The sequence below is a fragment of the Pleurodeles waltl genome, chromosome 7, assembly GCF_031143425.1.
Source record: "Pleurodeles waltl isolate 20211129_DDA chromosome 7, aPleWal1.hap1.20221129, whole genome shotgun sequence".
Taxonomy (NCBI): Eukaryota; Metazoa; Chordata; class Amphibia; order Caudata; family Salamandridae; genus Pleurodeles; species Pleurodeles waltl.
This window is the reverse complement of record NC_090446.1, coordinates 1,510,213,645-1,510,230,112: the sequence shown is the minus strand read 5'-3', so window position 1 is coordinate 1,510,230,112 and position 16,468 is coordinate 1,510,213,645. Positions and strand designations below refer to the sequence as shown.

Here is a 16,468-nt window from a genome sequence, read left to right as displayed (position 1 = left end):
ATGGACACATCTTAAATGCCATGTACTTTTTGGGTCGGGACATGCATATTTGTGTTTGTTACTACGGTAGTATGGTTTTATGCTTCCGTAAAACTTACTCACTATCCACCTAGACCGCCCTACAGTTCAGCGCTCTGGTAGCCAGGCAACCCCCACGTGCAGTAGCGCGTAAGCCTTCCCTCGGTGCCCTTGGGCCCAAGTCAAGGACATCAAACTCCCGGCTTCCTAGTAACGATTAACAGGGCCACAGCATGTGCCTGAAAGCAGCATCGGAGCATGAGGACTTTGTTCTACCCTCATTTCAAACGGCTTGATAGCTCTTGCTGCTTTCTCGTGCGGGACACGCAAGGCAGGGGCGTAGCTCAGGGGTGTGTTTGGGGTGTACACCCCTCTACAAAATATTCTTTAGTTAACAGTTGGGTATAAGTGCTTTCAGTCGGTTAATGTGAAGGTTCTGTCGGATTGCACCTGAGATTTTTACATGCTCACACTGACAAAAACACACACACTCTCTCTTGTCTGTGTTTTGAGGGCCTTAAAAAAATGTTTATTAGTTTGAAAACTGTTGCGCCTTAAGTGCCCTTAACTATCCGCAATCCTCTCTCTTTCCACTCCTCATGTCCTGCTTCTCAGAGAATATGTTTTAACAGGATATCAAAGCATGATTGTTGGGAATTCTGAAACTCACACTTTCTCCAAGCTACACCCTTGACCATAGCTGCCTCCACTGGTGACCTTAGGGGCAGTGCTTAGTTTGTAAATAAAAACGTGCCGTCGCCCAAGGCTCTCCTCTTAAAAACGTGGCGGCTGCAATTAAATGTGCGAGCACGGGATACTGAGGCGGCGTGATCCTGAAGCCTCTTCAATCCATATACAGCCACTCCCTGCCCCTTCAGCTCACTCTTGCAGCTTTCTACTTTCTCCCTTTATGACGCTTTTTCGTTTTTCCCTTCCTCCGTCTTTCCCATATGTGTCTTTTGCTCGCAGCAAATACTTGAGGCAGAGGAATAAGCCCCGGCCCTAAAAAATAACTGCCGGTGCTCAGCACCGGAAACAACAAGCACAAATTAAGCACTGCTTAGGTGTAACAGTGACGGGCTGTGACGCAATCAGCGTGAGCTCTACTTTCAGCTTCATCAGGTAGTTCAATGGCATGTGAAGGCTGGACATTCTGGCCAGATTTACAAGACCCTACCACCACTACAGCGTCACTTTTTGTGACGTTCAGTGGCACTGTGCAGTGCGCCACATATACAAGGCGCAGCTAACCCACTTTTTGTGGCTTAATTCCACCTAGTAAATATGGGCCCCTCTGACACAGTTTTCCGCGTCAGAGGGGCGTGCGATGAGTGTTGCTGTGGGACTTTCACCGCAGCCCCCATTGTTTCTGACGCTGCCACCGATTCACAAGAAAGTGTAAATCTGTGGCAGCGCCAAAAACTAAAACCACCCCAGGGGTGTCATCAGCATGGTACAACGAGGAGGAATTCTTTTATTTCTCCTCATTTTTTGCTTTTTCCATGTGTGCTGCATTCTGCACAACACATAGAAGAAGCAAAAGGCCGTGAATGGTTGTTTATGTGCACAAAGGTGTCCCTTCCTGCACATAAACAATCATTCAAAAATGACGATTTGCTACTTCTATGTGTTCTGCATTCTGCATTCTGTAAGCTTTCTGCTCTTTCACCACCAGGCAGCTACATATAAATTAACACACAGCTTAAATGAAAAATTCATAGAACAAAGTTGTTAAAAATTGTTACTCAGCAGGAAATGCACTAGAGTACATTATGAAGCCTCTATTAGTTAATGCATTACAGAGGTATGTGTGTAACCAGAGAGCCTCAGAATTAGGGGCCAGATGTAGGAACATTCTGAATTGCGACCCGCAAATTGCGAGTAAGAGCGACTCGCAATTTGCGATTTGCAATTCGGAATGTTGGATGGTGTCCCTGACACCATCTGCGACTCGCAAGGGGGTCGCAAAGGCCCAGCTCATGAATAATCATGAGGTAGTTCTCAATTTGCGACCCCCTTGCGAATGGTGGCCCTCACAGGGACGGTGGCCTGCTGCGGACAGCAGACCACCATGTCTGTGACGGCTTGTCAATAAAGCAGTTTTTCTTTTTTTTGTAATGCAGCCCGTTTTCCTTAAAGGAAAACGAGATGCATTACAAAAACGAAAAATGAAACGTTTTCGTTTCATTTTTTCAAAGCAGGCAGTGGTCCATAGGACCACTGCCTGCTCTGAAAAAATGTTTGCAGTGGCATTCACAACGGGGAAGGGGTCCCCTGGGGACCCCTTCCCTTTTGCGAATGGGTTACCACCCATTTCAAAAGGGTGCAAACTGTGATTGGTTTGCGACCGCGTTCACAGTCACAAAGAAATCCTGCATTGAACTGTGACTCGCAATTAGGACGCGAACACCCCTTCCTAATTGTGACTCGCAGACCCGTTTTGCGATTCGGTAACCAGGTTACTGAATCGCAAAAAGGGGTTTGTGCATTGCAAAGGGCTTTTTGCACGTCGCAAACAGTGAAATTCGCGGTTTGCGACGTGCAAAAATCTTTGTACATCTGGTCCCAAATCTTGGTTGGTGCGTTGGAGAATAGTAACTTGTGTATTTTTAGTACTACGAGGTCAGAGCCTGTGCGAATATGTAAGTCATTATTTTGAACTTGCATTACACACAGTATAATATAGAAAGCCACAAAAGTCATAAAAAGGTTTTAGATAAAATGGTGCTTCCAAACTATAGATTTTAACAATACCCAGGCTGTATGTAATGCAATTTCTTTTATTTTATGTCACTGTCCTGTCAACAACTCTTCAAGCACTATACAAATTCACAGCTGTGGTTAACTTTGCACTACCACTCAAAAAGAAATCTGGTCATCCAAAACTTTTAGTGATTTCATCAAATCCAGTATGCTCCCAAGCATCCTTTACATTTGCAGTTTACCCTACACTTTTGGAGAGTAACTTGTGCACATTTACACTTCTTTCAGGGAAGCAGACGCCCTGGCAGAAAGGCTCCTTTCGCTATGTGCCCAGGTTTGGTTTCAGAGTACCAGGAGACTTGCTGAGTGATGCTTCAGCTGAAGCTCACTAAAAATATTGGAATTAACTGTCCCGGGATGGTTATCTTTTTACAAAAGCAGGGGAATGTTTTTTCATAAATCAGAAAAGCAGGGACATGCGGGCCCCTCTGACCCTGCCACTTCCACCACTGGTTTTGTGAAACATTCCATTGGCAGGGAAACAGCCTTTTTTATGTCTCCCGGGAGACAGTGGATGCTCTGTTGCTTGTGAGACTTGTTGATAGCTTACAGCATGGCTGGCAAGTTTCCCAGTTCCATGCCTGACTAGTTACATCAGTCCAATTGTATTCGTAAAATTCAGAGACTTGAAGTCTTACTTAACCCACTATCAATAAAGGACTACAAGTCCCAGAATTCTAAAAAAAACAAAGACTGGACTAACTAGTCAAGCATGTACTTGGAAAACTTGCCAGCTAAGTTACTATTGGCCGGCTTCTTGCCCTTCTCATTTCATTGGTCAGCTTGTGTGGGCTTCACTTCCGCTTTGTGTTTGTCCCTTCCCTGTTCCATGGTCCAAGTACATGTGTCCTTCCGCTGCTCACTCTGTGTGAACTATTTTTTTAATTTCAGTTGAAGCACTCAATACGAGTGAATGTGTTTGCTCTCTGTGTCCCTCATGTGCTTCTCCCCCTCATGTTGTTCTCTTTTACCTGTGTGCTCTTGCTCGTGTTTTCTGTTTTCCTCTACCCAGTGTCTGTGTTGTTGCATGCCTCTACCTGCATATTTTGCAAATTTTCTGTCTGAGTGCACAGGTTTGTTTCCACTATCTACGAGAGACTGAAAACAACCTGGTGTGGACCCAGCCTGGGTTGAGGATGCCATGTCTTCTGGTTTTGAGTAATCGTCAAATCAGCAACTGTCTGACGGACTGCAAGCCCTTATTTTGTGTCCCTCTACATATGCACTATTTGACATGGAAAAGCTTATTAAGAATATAGTTGAAGTTATAAAGAGTATAGAGGCCAAATGAAAAGCTAAGATGGTCCTTAGGAACCTGGGACGGAGGTAAATGCATGGAATGCTCAATGTCCATCTCCAAGATGACTAGGATGACTTTATAACAGAGTTTAGAAGAGTTCTCTAACAATATTATGTTAAAATAATAGCATGTAACTAACTCTAGGGGAAAAACTGTGGCATTTATGTTTTTATATGTTACATTGATCAATTAAAAAATGTAGTGGTAGCTTTGCAATGGGCAGCTGATGTTCAAGTTACTGTCTTCTAGAGACATTGACCTGGTTGGCTTAGAGATGCTGTAGGACAAACCAGGTCTTCTCCAGACTCCATCTTCACTCTGAAGAACCACCTGGACCGGCATCGGTGCCAAGAGAAGAGGGAGAATAAACATCTTCAAGTTCTGAAGACAATTTTAAAATATCAGATAAACATTCCAATCTCTTCTTTTCAGAAATGCATTCCCAAAACACTTCTGATTGTGAGTTCAATACAACGGCCTAGAACAGGTTTCCAAAAGGGGGTGCTGTCATCAATGTTACGTCACAGAAGTCATAGAGGTTATGAAAAATCGATTTGTGCAACTTACACAAAGTGTAGAAAATGAGTCACACCCACATGACAGGAGAATGCTGGACGAATAGTGTGTGGTGAGTGGTGCATTTTGGGATATGTTGTCCCAGATGTATGACTGAAGAGAACCTCATTTTACTCAACCAGAGAACACAATTTCAATGATATGATCTCCTGAAGTGGCCACTAAATTTGCATCAGCCACAGCTTTACTGCTAAAGTCATGTGCCGTATAGACTACAACAGGTGGAAATGTGATTTCTGCACCTACTTACCAGGTGCGCATCACACCATTAAAGCTTCTTGATTTGCTTTGATTTTATCCAAGTCATTGTTTCCATTACATTTCAGAATTACAAAAAATGTGCTTTGTTTGGGCTTTCCTAATTGTGTGTATATTTTTAAATACTTTTATTGCTCATTTACAAGTATTTAAATGTTATCTTTTAGAAAAAGGCTGATCTCCTACAGCTTTCCTTTCACTTCCTGTACTTAAGGGGGATTGCTACCAAGGTCACTCTTACTAAAGCCTCTCGCTTGGCAGTCAAGGAAATAAAATTTAACATCAGTTTTCAAACAAGCAACAATTTGTCAGAAGACAGAGCACAATATTTGACCTTTGTCTTTGAAGGCACACTAAATGTGACAAGATAAACACAATACTTAAAGGCATCGTTATTGCTCATTCACCTTACGAACTCAAGCATGGTTATTTTTTAGGGTAATGCAGCACCCCTAGGACCCCTACTTCCAGCGCCTAATGACAATAGGAACATCAAGGGTCTAAGCCATGCCTGCTGGCAGCGTCTATAAGGAACATGCAGGATCCATACAAATTGTTTTTGATTGGGTTTGATTTAATTTCGGGACCCAAGTAGTGCTCATGACATGCACTGAAGTACCACAAAGATTTGATGGTGGAACTGCATTGTATGTACTGTTTAGTTGTCCTTTTTTAGTTTTGGAAATGCAAAATAAAATCATTATCAATATGGTGCACCTCATCCTTCCATTGCATTAGGAATGCCATGGAGTCAGAAGAACAATCCATCATTTATTGACAGACAGTCCATCCCAGGGTGAATGGATGACTGAGTTAAGGAAAGGATTTGGCCATTTTTAGTGCCATTTGTTCTGTGGAAGAATGCCACTCCTCATTCCAACATTGTCCTCAGATTCATTTGGCATTGTCATGTTTTAGGATACATTGATGACATTCTAGTTTTCCCAACACTTTATGACTCCTTACATTCTGTGCAGACATCCCATCGTCATCAGGAAGAACATTTGGAACAACACCCCATTATCCATCCGGACCACATTCTAATTACGAAACAGCTGACGAGTCATCGATTTATAATATACTACCTAATAGCGAAGCCGCATTTCCCTTCAACGTATATGTCAGCTTGCTCTCCTATCACTGCATCCTTGCTTTGACTATGTACATCACTGCATTAACTTCTAGGTACGTTTGCACAATAAAAATGTAAAATACAAATATATATATACATAGGCAAAATGGATCTCAGGAGCTAGAGAAGTAAAATTTTTGGATACCTATGGGCTCTGTAAACCAGAGGATAGCATATGGACGTTTTGGTGGTATCTTCACTGATGGTGTTTCATTCAAGATCAGCAATGCTGTATGTTAGTTTGTAGGACTCTTCCATGGCATCAACTGCATACAGGAAAAGTGTTTAGTTGTGTATTGACCAGAGTGTATCCACCGCCATTAATAAATAGCTTCAAACATGGGGAAGGATATGAAACATAAACACCTCAACCTTAAAAAAGTGAACATAATCCAGGGGTTAAAGATCCTAGTGGTTACACCTATAGTGGTGGCACGCAAAACTAACCATGGGGATGTGTGCATCCGCGTAGACCTGTTCATACCCAACACTACACTGATGAGAGAGGCCAATAACTCTTACCATGGATGACCTACTTGATGAGTTAAGGCATCTGTTGTTTTTCTAAAGTAGGTACAGACTTTGACCACTGGACTGCTTTGCACCATATGACCACTTTCTCCAGGTCATAGGAGGCCCAAACATCTATGTCTTGGAATTTGCAATGCCACCAGGGTTTCTAAAATTGCATGAGGAAAGTCTTAATCGGATTGATTGTGGTCAGTGTAATATACCAAGACTGCAGAGAAAGACAGAATATCAGACTTTGGAGCATATTTAAGAAAAGTGGCGCTGCACCTAGGGCAGTGCCACTTTCCTTGCGCCCCTTAATGCCTGGCGCAGGCATAATGTAGCATAAAAAGGGTTACAAAGTGGTGCAAAGCATGCATTGCGCCGCTTTGTAAATATGGCGCGAAGATTTTGGCCTCATTGAGCCACATTAGCGTAAAAAAAAATATGCTAATGTGGCACCAGGTGGTGCTTGGGGCTTATAAATTATCCCCTTTGAGTCCTGTTCCTGTGCTTAAAAGACTGTGGATCCTCCTTAAACCAAAGAAGAGGGAATTCTTATAGGCAAGTTTTAATTCTTTGACTATTATTTTCCACAGGTAGATTCACACCAATTTGTGTAATCGCCTATACTTCTGTTCTCAGTGTTGGAAGTAAGAATCGTCCTTGGAATGGTTTGCAGGAGGTTCAGACACAACCTCACCTGAGAGCCTCAGTGAGGGCTTGTCCAGTTCCCCTCCTATGGGAAATGGCATGTTGAACAAAAACAAGGACTGCAAGCAACCAAAGATATGCTCTCTGAGGACAGCACCTTTCAGCACTATGATCAATTCAACAAGGTACAAAATGGCTAAAAGAAAATCGCAAAGTCAATAACTCTTGTAGGCGAGACCTATTGGCTTTGACAATGCTGGTTTAATTTTAATTGGCATTCAGGTATCTTCCCACCGCCTGAATAACTCTGTATTAATTTTAATAATTTTAGCTCGGAATGTTGTCTTGGGGTAGTGGGGGGTTAATTTGTTAGATCTTGTTCTGTGGGTATAGGATCCCTTTGTTGAAGGCCCAGAGCACACGAACTCTAACATATTACATACATTTTAGCCTGGTCAAAGCATCAACCCAGTCTTTTCATTGTATGTTAACAACCTACGGCTTTCTCTATAGTTTGCATGTTAGCACGTGCTACCACAGATTTGCCTTTCAGCACCTTATAACGCTTTTACTAAACATACTTTCATTAGAAGAATGTAATCCTGCATGGTCCCTACCAAAGCAAGCTTCTGGCCTCCAGAGCGCAGGCACAATTAAGCAGCATGCACCTATCTCACTGAACTATTAACCCCATGGTCACGACCAGTGGCTGACACCAGGAAGGGGGTTGAAAAATCCTCCGGTGCAACCATCGGGAGACACGGAAGAGCTTCTGTGTTTCCCCCAACCCCCCCACCCACCCGTGGCGTGCTGACATCACAATCTGTTTTCCCCACTGGAGCAGGAAGCAGTGGTAAGGCCGCATCCTGCTCCAGTGAGGAAAACGGGCCCAAACTGGCCTCCCCACCATTTGGGAAGGCCTTGTTTGAAAGGGAAGATTCTCCCCTTTCAAACGAAGCCTTCCTGAAATGGTTTCCTGGACCTGGATCCAGGAAACCCCACTACACACCAGGAATTTACTTGGAGGGGTCGGCCCCTTCTGAAAATGGGCCGGCTCCCCCTAGGGGCCATATTTTTTTAAAAAAGTTTGTTTAACCCTGGGAGAGCGTGGGTTAAAAAATAAAAAACATTTTTTAAAAAAAAACATTGACAGGGGGTCGCCCGTGAGCAGGGAGACCACCTGTGGGGGCAATGTTTTTTAATAGTTGTTTGGTTTCCCTGGGGCCACTATGGCCCCCAGAGAAACCATATAGGTAATACAAAAATATATAGATATATTTATATGGATATATTTATCTATATATAGATATATCTATCTATATAGCTAGATATATCAAAATACAGATATGTAGATCTATATATAGAGATTTGTAGATCTATATATATATATATATATATATATATAGCGAGAGAGAGAGACAGAGAGAGAGAGAGAGAGAGATCACTTTTGCTAATGCATGTATGGTTTCCCTGGGGGCTGCGATCAGCCACACCCACATATAAAAGTGATCTCTTTAGAGATATATATATATTGGCCACCAGTTCTCTTGCAGTTGCAGCTTGCATCTTCAAAGCAATGCACATACTTCAACTGATGCGTTTCAACTGTAGCTTTTAGGCAGCAATAAAAAAGTCAAGCAACTCTTGTGATTATGTTTCTGCTACAAAAGGATCTGACTTTTGTCTAGTGGCAGTTAGATGCCGTAAAGTAGCGCAGAAGGTTTATATGCCTACTGCAAAGATCAAATCTGTATTTTATGTAAATAGCTGAGTGGATTAGTAAAGCCAGCCATTGCCAGCGCTATAATACAAATGAAATTTATGTGCGAAGGGGGCTATGGAGAGATGAAGGGCACTTTTGCTGGGTGGTAGTGAGGGAATACAAGGAGGAGGTCATGGGAGTGGGAGCACCAATAATGATTGTTGGACTGGGCGCCAGAGGCGCTAAAGACTGTAACGATTGGAATGTGACATGGTGAAGTAATAGTGTGTATTTTTTGTTTTTTTTTAGTGTCTTGAGAGAACGTACTGATTGATAGAAGAAGCAAAGGTAAGGTGACTGACCTTTACTATTTAACGCATCACACACCCACCAACAATTTTGTGACTGTCCACGTAGGCTAGTGTTTTAGAGCAAGAGTTTAGACAGTAGCAGAGATGGTGTCTCCTTGGATGACTGCTGATCAAGCCCTAACTCGGGTTATAGAGGACAGCTCTGACGTAGGATCAGAAATTGAGACAACAGATACTGAGACAGCATCTGAGGGATAGGACAATGGCGCAGACTCTGGGAGTGTTTTTTCTGACAACTCCTCTTCCAGTGATTCTGAGGGAGTTGATGAAGAAAGTCCTGCTGTCCCTTCGCAAGCACAGTCTGTACAGCGGTACAGTAGCGGGTTAGCCCAACCCAGAGAGCAGGTGCATGCAGCAGCAAGCACAGAGAGAGTGCTCTCTTGGGAGCGCCCCAATTTAGTTCGCCCAAACCGTATTGTGGACACATAAAAATTATCTATAAAAAAACACCTGGTTTTGTAAGGTAGGCACTTGTGTTTTTGGTCCCAGGCTCTGAGGCCATATAGGGAAACCTACCAAACCCAGACATTTCTGGAAACTAGACACCGGGGGAGTCCACTGAGATGTGACTTGTGTGGATTCCCCAATGATTTCTCACCAAGAATACCCTGAAAAGGTGAAATGTTGAATAAAAACTATATTTTTTCTTTTCTGTCACACAAACTACAGGAATATGCTGAGATCAACAAAATCCCTACCACCCAGTGTTTCCCGACCTGTCCTGATAAAAATGCTACCCCACTTGAGTGCCTGTACCTAGTGCCTGCGTCAGGAATGGATCACCCCAAGGTCAACAGTTGCACTCATGTAAGGACTAACATTGGCTGTTGTGTGATCCATTCCTGACACGGGCACTAGGCCTACCCACAGAAGTGAGATACAATTTTTATCAGGAGACTTGGGGGAACGCTGGGTGGAAGGAAATTTGTGGCTCCTCTCAGATTCCAGAGCTTTCTATCACTGGAATGTGAGGAAAAAGTGGATTTTTTGCCAAAAGTTGAGGTATGCAAAGGATTCTGGGTAACAGTACCTGGTAAGCGTGCCACAAGTTACACCATTCTGGGTTCCCCTAGGTGTCTAGTTTCCAAAAATATATAGGTTTGCTAGGTTACCTAGGTGCCAGCTGAGCTAGAGTCCAAAATCCACAGCTAGGCACTTTCCAAAAAACCCAGCAGATTTCAATGTAAAATGTGATGTGTCCATGTTGTGTTTCCTGTCGCAGGCAGTAGGCCTACCCACACAAGTGAGGTACCATTTCTATCAGGAGACTTGTGGGAACACAGAATAGAAGAACACGTGTTATTGCCCCTTGTCTTTCTCTACATTTTTCCTTCCAAATGTAAGACAATGTGTAAAGAAGACATATATTTGATAAATGCCCTGTAATTAACATGCTAATATGGGGGACCCCAAATGCAAATAACCACTGCTTTTCAACACCTTATCAAGTGCCCATTTTGGGAATACAAAGGCTTCCTTGATACCTATTTTTGACTCTTTATATTTCACCAAATGAATTGCTGTATACCAAGTATACAATGAAAACCCATTGCAAGGTGCAGCTCATTTATTGGCTCTGGGTACCTTGGGTTTTTGGTGAACCTACAAGCAATATATATCCCCGCAACCAGAAGAGTCCAGCAAACATAACAATATATTGTTTTCTAAAATCAGCCATAGCTGGAAATAGTTATAGAATAAAATGTGGACAGAAATTTCTCTTTTTTTCACCTCAATTTCAATATTTTTTAAATTTAGCTGTTACTTTCTGTAGGAACACCATGCAGGCTCTACACAAATGACCCATTCCTGAATTCAGAATTTGATATACTTTTCAGAAATGTTTAGCCGTCCGGGACCCAGCACTGGTTTCATGCCCATTCTATCAGTAACTGGAAGGAGGCTGAAAGCACAAAAAATAGTAAAAATGGGGGATGTCCCTGTAAAATCCCAAGATTGTGTTTAAAAATTTGTTTTTCTGATTTAAGTCTTCCTGTTCCTGAAAGCTGAGAAGATGGTGATTTTAGCACAGCAGACACTTTATTGATGCCAGTCTCAGGGAAAAAACCACATGCTTTCTTCTGCAGCCCTGTGTTCCCATTTTTCTGAAAAAAACGAAATTATAGCTGTATTTTGGCTAATTTCTTGGTCTCCTCCAGGGGAACCTACAAACTCTGGGTACCTTTACAATCCCTAGGATGTTGGAAAACAAGGACGCAAAATTGGCAGGGAGGGGAGGCCCAGCAGCTAAGGGGTTAAGGTCATAGATTAGTATCACAGTGGTTCCAAACCCACACTGTCATTTCTGGGAACTAAGAGGCATATTTACAAGAAAGTATTGGATCGATCTCGATGTGCCACTTTTCTAGTGTGCCCTTCACCCCCTTTACAATTCGGCGCACCAAGGCAGTCGTTAGCACAACAGCATCAACATTTTTGCCACTGTTGTGTTGCTTTGCTGCATGTTGGCGCTACAGCAGCAAAGCACAGGGAGGTCCATAGGCCAATGCAGGAGCATCACTTTAACTCCTGCCCATGATGGAAAAAATGGCGCAGTGAAATCTTGTAAATTTCACTGCGCCATTTTTTCGGGGCTCCCTGTGGGGAAATGCCCCCTTCCATACAATCTGCCTGGTGCAGGCATAATGTGGCGCAAGGGGTTGCAAAGTGAAGCAATGCATGCATTGCACCACTTTGTAAATATAGTGCTGGGGAATGGCCTCCCTAATGCCGCCTTAGCACAAAGAAAAAGGGCGCTAGGATGGCACAAGGTGGTGGTAGGGCTGTAAGTATGCCCCATAGAATTGAAAACAAAAGATAAACTGAGGAGGAAAAAAAAAGTTAGGGGCAGATTTATGAAAAGTGGCACTGCACCTAGTGCAGCGCCACTTTTCCTGTGCCCCTTAGCACCCCCACTAACGCCACCATGTGCGCCCTGTATTTAAAATGCAGTGCACCATGGCGGTAGTCAGGGGTACTAGCATCATAACTGCTGAACTGTGACACTACAGTAATCTAGCGCTTTCCCGGATTAGCATCACAGATTTTGACGCTAATCCTGCAAAGCACCCAGAGGCCCATTGAAAACAATGGGAGCCTTCCTTTAACACCTGCTTAGATTTCTTTGCTCCCTTTTTTTTTACCCCCCTAGCACCGGACCACCCCCCTTGCATACATTATGCCTGGCGCAGGCATAATGTGGTGCAAGGGGTCACAAAGTGGCGTCATGCAAGCATGGCGCCACTTTGTAAATATGGCACAGCATTTTTGGCCTTCCAACGCCACATTAGCATAACATAAATGACGCTAATGTGGTGTTGGAATGCTAATTAGACTATAATGCCACTTTCACCGCCAAACCATCAGAGTTGCTGGCTGACTAACAGAAATGCTTTGGGAAGTTTAGGAGTAGAAATAACAACAAGCATTGGCAAAGCCAATAGGTTTCGCGTTTGTTTTTTATTTCTAAGTGAAATGTAAATATTTAAAAAATATTATAATAATTTCTGTTTTAAATTTGATAAACCATTAATGGTTTATCAGATTTTGAAACAAACATTATCATAAAATGTTTCTAATATTTGTATTTGCGTTAGATAGAATAAAGAAATAAAGGCATAACCTATTGGCAAGACGAGAAGAAGACAGAGAACCAGCTCCCTCTACTGTAGCACTGATAAGTGCCTACAATACGCGGCTCCCTGTATTGTAGTACCTTGTACCACTGATACGCTTTAAGTGCCTTCAATACGTGGCTCCCTGAATTGTAGTACCTTGCACTACCGATACACTTTAAGTGCCCTCAATACACGCCAGGATACGAGAGAGAGGGGGGAGAGAGAGAGGTTTAGGTAGAGGTAGGTGAAGGTGTAGGTAGAGGTAGGCAGAGGTAGGTGTAGGTAAAGATAGGTGTAAATAGAGGGAGGTGTAGGTATAAGTAGGTGTAGGTGTAGGTAGAGGTTGGTGTAAGTACAGATAGGTGTAGGTAGAGACAGAGGTTGCTGTAGGTAAAGGTGGCTGTAGGTAGAGATAGGTAGGTGTAGGTGTCGGTAGAAGTAGGTGTAGGCAGAGGTAAAGGTAGGTGTAGGTAGGACAAGGTGTAGATACAGGTAGAGGTAGGTATAGGCAGAGGTAGGTGTACTTAGAAGTAGTGGTAGGTGTATTGGTAGGTACAGGTAGGTGTAGGTAGAGGTACGTGTAGGTAGAGGTAGGTGTAGGTAGAGGTAGGTGTAAGTAGAGGTAGAGGTAGGAGAAGGTGTAGGTATCCGTAGGTGTAAAGGTAGGTGTAAGCAGAGGTACGTGGAGGTAGGTATAGGTACAGGTAGAGGTAGGTGTAGGTAGAGATAGGTGTAGGTAGAGGTAGTAACAGGTAGACATAGGTGAAGGCAGAGGTAGGTGTAGGTGTGGGTAGAGGTAGGTAGATGTAGGTGTAGGTGTGGGTAGAGGTAGGTGTAGGTGAATGTAGGTGTAGTTGTAAGTGTAGGTAGAGGTAGAGGTAGTTGTAACTAGAGGCAGGTGTAGGTAGAGATAGGTGAAGGGAGAGGTAGCAGAGGTATGTGTTGGTAGAGGTAGATGTAGGTAGAGTAGGTGTAGGTACAATTAGGTAGAGGTAGGTTTAGGTAGAAGTAGGTGTAGGAAGAGGTAGGTAGAGGTAGGTGTAGGTAGAGAGAGGTAGAGGTAGGTGTAGGTAGAAGTAGGTGTAGGAAGAGGTAGGTAAAAGTAGGTGTAGATAAAAGGTAGGTGTAGGTAGAAGCAGAGGTAGGTAGAGGTAGGTGTAGGTGTAGGTAGAGGTAGGTGTAGGTAGAAGTAGAGGTAGGTAGGGGTAGGTGTAGGTGTGGGTACAGGTAGGTGTAGGTAAAGGTAGGTGTAGTTGTAAGTGTTGGTAGTGGTAGGTGTATGTTGAGGTGGGGATAGAGGTAGATGTAGGTCTATGTAGAGATAGGTGTAGGTAGTGGTAGAGGTTGTTGTAGCTAGAGGTAGGTGTAGGTAGAGATAGGTGAAGGTAGAGGTAGGTAGCAGTAGAGGTAGATAGAGGTTAAGGTAGGTGTAGGTAGAGATTGATGTAGGTAAAGGTATAGGCAGGTGTAGGTACAGATAGGTAGAGGTAGGTTTAGGTAGATGTAGGTACAGATAGAGGTAGGTGTAGGTAGAGTTAGGTGTAGGTAGAAGTAAGTGTAGGTAAAGGTAGGTGTAGTTGTAAGTGTAGGCAGAGGTAAAGGTAGGTTTATGTTGAGGTGGAGATAGAGGTAGAGGTAGGTGTATGTAGAAATAGGTGTAGGTAGAGGTAGAGGTAGTTGTAGCTAGAGGTAAGTGTAGGTAGAGGTAGAGGTAGGTGTAGGTAGAGGAAGAGTTAGGAGTAGGTAGAGGTAGAGGTATCTGTAGTTAAGGGTAGGTAGAGGTAGATGTAGGTAGAGGTAGGTGAAGGTAGAGGTAGGTGGAGGTAGAGGTAGGTGTACATAGAAGTAGAGGTAGAGGTAGTGTAGGCATAGGTAGAGATAGATGTAGATACATATAGGTAGAGGTAGGTGTAGGTAAAGTTTGAGATAGACGTAGGGCTATTTAGAGGGAGAGGTAGGTACAGGTGAAAGGTAGGTAGCAATAGAAATAGTTAGAGGTAGAGGTAGGTAGAGGGGGAGGAAGGTGTAGGTAGAGGTAGGTGTAGGTAGAGGTAGGTGTAAGTAAAGGTACGTGTAGGTAGGTAGGTGTAGGTAGAGGTACAGGTAGGTGTATGTAGAGCTTGGTATAGATACAGGTAGATGTAGGTTTAGGTAGAGGTGGGTGTAGGTGTAGGTAGAGGAAAAGGTAGGAGTAGGTAGAGGTAGAGGTAGGGATGGGTAGAGGAAAAGGTAGGAGTAGGTAGAGGTAGCTGTAGGTAAGGGTAGGTAGAGGTAGAGGTAGGTGTAGATAGATATAGGTAGGTGTAGTTAGAGGTTGAGGTAGGTGTAGGTATAGATACAGGTAGGGATATGTAAAGGGAGAGGTAGGTATAGGTTAAGGGTTGGTAGCAGTAGAGGTAGGTCGAGGTAGAAATAGGTAGAGATAGAGGTAGGTGTTGGTAGAGGTAGAGGAAGGTGTAGGTAGAGGTAGGTGTAGGCAGAGGTAGAGGTTGGTGTAGGTAGAGGTAGGTGTAGGTAGAGCTACAGGTAGGTGTAGGTAGGGCTAGGTATAGACACAGGTAGACATAGGTATAGGTAGGTGTACTTAGATGTAGAGATAGGTATAGTTGTAGGTAGATGTAGTTGTAGGTAGATGTAGGCGTAAGTAGAGATAGATGTAGGTAGAGGTAGGTATAGGTAGAGGTAGGTAGAGGTACGTGTAGGTAGAGGGATTTGTAGGTAGAGGTAGTTGTACGTTAGGTAGTGGTAGGAGTAGGTAGAGGTAGATGAAGGTGTAGGTAGCAAAGGTGTAGTTAGAGGTAAAGGTAGGTGTAGGTAGAGGTATGTGTCGGTTGACAAAGGTATAGGTAGAGGTATGGATAGGTGTAGGTAGAGGAAGTAATAGGTAGACGTAGGTGTAGGCAGAGGTAGGTGTAGGTAGAGGTAGATGTGGTTATGGGTAGATGTGGGAAGAGGTAGATGTGGATAGAGGAAGGTAGAGGTAGGTGTAGGGAGAGGTAGGCAGAGGTAGGTGTAGGTAGATGTAGATAGAGGTAGGTAGAGGTAAGTGTAGGGAGAGGTAGGCATAGGTAGAGGTAGGAAAAGAAAGATGTAGGTAGAGGTAGTTGTAGGTAGAGGTAGAGATAGTTGTAAATAGAGAAAGAAAGAGGTAGGTGAAGGTGTAGGAAGCAAAGGTGTAGGTAGGTGTAGGTAGAGGAGGTTGTCAGTTGACGTAGGTATAGGTAGAGGTATGGATAGGTGTAGGCAGAGGTAGGTGTAGGTAGAGGTAGGCAGAGGTAGGTGTAGGTAGAGGTAGATGTGGGTAGAGGTAGATGTGGGAAGAGGTAGATGTAGACAGAGGTAGGTAAAGGTAGGTGTAGGGAGAGGTAGGCTTAGGCAGAGGTAGGTAATGAAAGATGTAGGCAGAGATAGGTGTAGGTAGAGGTAGAGATAGGTGTAGGTAGAGAAAGAGGTAGGTGTAGGTAGAGGTAGGTGTAGGTAGAGGTAGACATATGTGTACCTAGATGTAGGTAAAGGTGGGTAGCGGTAGTTTGAAGTAGAGGTTGGTGGAGGTAAAGTAGGGGTAGA

The 16,468-nt window shown here is 43.6% G+C and overlaps 1 protein-coding gene across 1 annotated transcript in view; it reads right to left on the bottom strand.

Annotated features, from left to right (window-relative positions):
* LOC138247098 (uncharacterized) overlaps positions 1-16,468 on the bottom strand; it is a 214,803-nt gene that overhangs the window by 119,238 nt on the left and 79,097 nt on the right. The window lies entirely within an intron of this gene.